Source organism: Haemaphysalis longicornis, unplaced genomic scaffold, assembly GCF_048455015.1.
Source record: "Haemaphysalis longicornis isolate Haplotype H1 unplaced genomic scaffold, Haemaphysalis longicornis Haplotype H1 scaffold_10, whole genome shotgun sequence".
Taxonomy (NCBI): Eukaryota; Metazoa; Arthropoda; class Arachnida; order Ixodida; family Ixodidae; genus Haemaphysalis; species Haemaphysalis longicornis.
Genome location: NW_027526204.1, coordinates 40,042,765 through 40,046,556, shown reverse-complemented (window position 1 = coordinate 40,046,556; position 3,792 = coordinate 40,042,765). Strand labels below are relative to the sequence as shown.

At 45.1% G+C, this 3,792-nt stretch overlaps 1 long non-coding RNA gene across 1 annotated transcript; it reads left to right on the top strand.

Annotated features, from left to right (window-relative positions):
- The first annotated feature begins 310 nt into the window (after positions 1 to 310).
- LOC144157705 (uncharacterized) lies at positions 311 to 3,144 on the top strand. The gene is made up of 3 exons (XR_013319833.1): positions 311 to 461; positions 1,149 to 1,336; positions 2,556 to 3,144. It is a non-coding gene; the product is annotated as an uncharacterized LOC144157705 (long non-coding RNA).
- The last annotated feature ends 648 nt before the right edge of the window (positions 3,145 to 3,792 follow it).

Here is a 3,792-nt window from a genome sequence, read left to right as displayed (position 1 = left end):
TGTCTGTTTAAACAAATAGCTAACCCCAATCATCTACATTCAAAGCACAACGCGTGTTTCAGACATTAGTCAACGTAATCTGGCAACCCGGGCGCTCGCAATCGAGCCGCATCGGCGTTTTTGACACCGTTTCGTTGGTTTCATGTTTGTTTCTTCGTATTTTTGTGCATGCGCAGCAAAACGATCCAAGGAATGCACAGAAAAGTTGAACCAAGGTTCACAGAAGGTGAAAAGACTCTTCTTGTGTTGGTTTTAAAGACGCGGCGAAGCAAATTGTAGCGCAAGGACGAAGTATCTTCCGTTGCAGCGAAAGCTTCCCAGTGGCGAGATGTTGCTACGGAATTTTAACTCTCTTTGGTGTCACGAAACGCGACGCGGCAGGACTGAACAATGGTGGAACAACATGAAGCAGAAGTGGAACGAGGAATGTTTCCGCGGAAAGCGAGAGGAATTGAAGGCCGGTAAGTAACACGTTCGCAATTTCGATGAAAGACCCTAGCATTGCGCTACCGATAGATGTTACTGCCGTCGACGCCTTACGTTCAAAAGCTGCTTCTTTCACGCGTCCTGCTGTGGTTTTTTTTCCTGTGTTAAAAAAAAACTTTGCCGGTTCTTAAGGGCCGCGGACGTTATGTCATCCCTGTTTCGTTCTTGGATATAATAATTCGTTTCAACGTAGCCAAATAGTATATTTTGAATCTCAAGCCTCTCGAAATAAAAAACCTCCCCTTAACAAGGATATACAAAATTTAGTAACCGAACGTGTAGTGCACCGCGCATCATGTACACACAGGAAATGTGTGCCAGCCAGATTCAGTAATAGGCTTCTGAACCCTGACAAATAATCTGTCCACATCCAAGTACTGAGAGCTTATCGGCAGTACTGTAAAACCCCAGCATACTGTAGTACGTGGAGGCCTGCCCTAGCTATAGCACAGCAGCCTTAAAGTGAAGCTTTCATTTTCACATTTCAACTACTGTCTACTATAGTTTGAAAGAGAAGTCAAAATGTGACCACAGAAGAACAGGTATATGTGTGTGTGCGAGTGACTATTTTCACTGGAATGCTGCTGTTAGAGCCATTTCAATGCTCGCATTCACTCCAGCCATCTTTTTTCACTGACGGTGTTTTACGCATTGCTTTCTAGGGGGAGGACCACTACCTCGACCCATGTCGCCGACCATGGAGATGGTTGGCATAGTAGCAGGTTACACGGCCTGAAAACAAGAATTACTTGTCGGAACACGCCACCTGCTGCCTGTGCAGAGTCAACTGGTCCTACAGTTGGTGCAGGCAATGGTAGACAGCACCAGGGACACAGTGTTTATGCCACAGGTGGGTACAAATTTTCCATCTTTAGGGAAAAAAACTCTCCAACATCTCTCAGCTGCAGTGCAGTGAGGGCTCGTGGTTGAATTAATTGGCTTTGGTTTCTAAACAGGGGTCTAATCACGTGTGAATCCATTTTGCCGCAGAAGAAAGACAAACCAGTGGCCATCCGCATTTTTTAGCACGCAGGTTTAATGCAGGCTGCTGCAGCCTGTTTTTTTGTTGAGGCTGAAAAATGAAAGGTCAGCTCATGTTAAAGGGGCCGTGAAGACAAAATGAAAGTTTGGTTGACTGGAAAGATTGCCTCGTTAGAATAACACTGCACCAATTTTAACACAGACTAGACTCAAATAAATGAAATAATGAGGAAAACAGATAGTGGGTTTGCAATACCCTAGCTACTTTTCCGCACTGAACTGACGACGTATTATGGGCAGCTCGCTGCAATTCGCTGAGGCCGACAAAATCCGACGTAAAGTACAAAGCTTGCAGAAGAAGATATCTGCATTTACATTTAGTGCACATGCTTTTTATAGCAGTAGCAAGGGTTGGGTAAACAGTAGAAGTTACACGTGAATACATAAACGTAGAAGAAAGGTGTATTTTGTCTTAATGGCCCCTTTGAGGACCCCCAGGTGGTCTAAATTCTTAGATATCCACTAAGATGCGTCTCGTAATCATCTTAGTTACACTTCGGTGTAACGATGGAGTGACGTGTCCTGCACACCAGCCTCACGTGTGGCATACTGCTCTCTTTTTGACGTTGCACATATATATACACAGACAAGGACGCAGTGTTGCAAACCCAAACACTGCTTTACTTTAGTTTTTTTGTCTTTTTGTGCGAATTACTTGGACAAGCAGGCTGGCGACACGTCACGCCACGGCTACCCCAGAAACATAGTTCTCCGCAGCTACAGTGCGCACCTTTTCTACTTGCATGCCATCACATTTACCTGTCACATGGCACGCTCTAAGCTAACTCTAAGTTTTGCCCCAGGCCATGTGCTGAAAAAACGGAGTGGTAACTTACATGGCCCTTTTAATTCCCCGAACATACTCAAATGGCTGTGTAAAGAGTAAGGCAGCCAATTTGTGTATCGTGGAATAAGCAGTGGCGTCACCCTTGCCTTGAAAGGAAGATCCCCTCCACCTACCCTTCCGTGCACTCACATATCGCATAAGATTTCACATTCAACACATATAGTTTGCTTGTTCATTTCAGATGACTCATCCAAGCCAGACTCATCTCCAGGGGAAACATGGGCTGTGACAGCGCAAGACGACGGTCTACCACGAGAGTCTCTTTGTGAGCTAAGTCTGGTGGCGGCAGCCACAGCTTCCGCAGCCGGCAGTTGCAGCGGCAGTGATGCAGCAGTGCCCGCTACGGATGCCGCAGGGCATCCAAACGGTCATATGGCTCTCCTCGAGTGAAAGCTCGGAGCTGACGATAACACGAGGGTGGAGCTCCTGCAGGAGGAGCACAACCTGCACCTTCTGCTGATAAGGAGGAGCACCTGAGAAAATACAGCTAGAGGTCCAGCTGATAAACCAGCAAAAAGAGCTTGAGTTAGAGCTCCTGAGTATAAAATTAAGCATGAGCAAACTTTGCTCGCCCAGGCTTTGGAGTGAGAATTCGACAGGGGCCCGTGTAGTCGGGATGAAGGGAGAGATAATTTTATCGTATTGCGAGCAGGAGGATGCTGTCAGGGCCTTGTCCTTTCTGGAGTGGTGTTTCTTGTTGGACTGTGTTAGACACCAGACAAAGAAGTTTTAAAAACAAAAACAAACGACATTTTCGCTTTCCTAGAGTTTTGCCGTCCGTAGGCAAACCGAAACATCTTGTTTTTCTTTGAAAACCGAAACATCTTGTTTGTCTTTGAAAAGTTTGGATCTCTTGTTTTGCCGGTATTTTTTTAAACTTTTATGGCCAAGGCTTTGCAACAGAAATAATAAAAGTATGTGTAAGCTCCGTGATTTCAGTCTGCTGGCTTTATTTGACAAATGTGGCTATTAGAGCTTTTAGGAGTACTTGAACAAAACCGAATGCCTGCGTACAGGCATTTTGTTACTGGTCTGGTATTTTTCTTTGGACACACTAGTGACGGCTTTTTTGCACTAAGGGCAACAAGAATGACGAGCAATTTCGAATAAAATACAGAAATACTTAGCGAACAGGGAACTACTTGCTTGATTCGAATTGAAACGTGGATGTTCATGTAGGTGTGTTGCAGTGATGTTTGCTGCTTGAGCAACATCAGAGTTTTGGGAATATGTGCCTCCCCAGCTCACAGTATTGAATCTACGTAGGAGTCGCTGCCCCAGTTCAGTCATCAATATCCACTTTTATCATGCATCAAGCTAACAAACCCCACAAGAAGGCTATAGCAGGATAATGCAATTCACAAGAAAATAATGGTTTGAGGAACGAGTGAAAATCACACGATATCAGTGATGGAGTT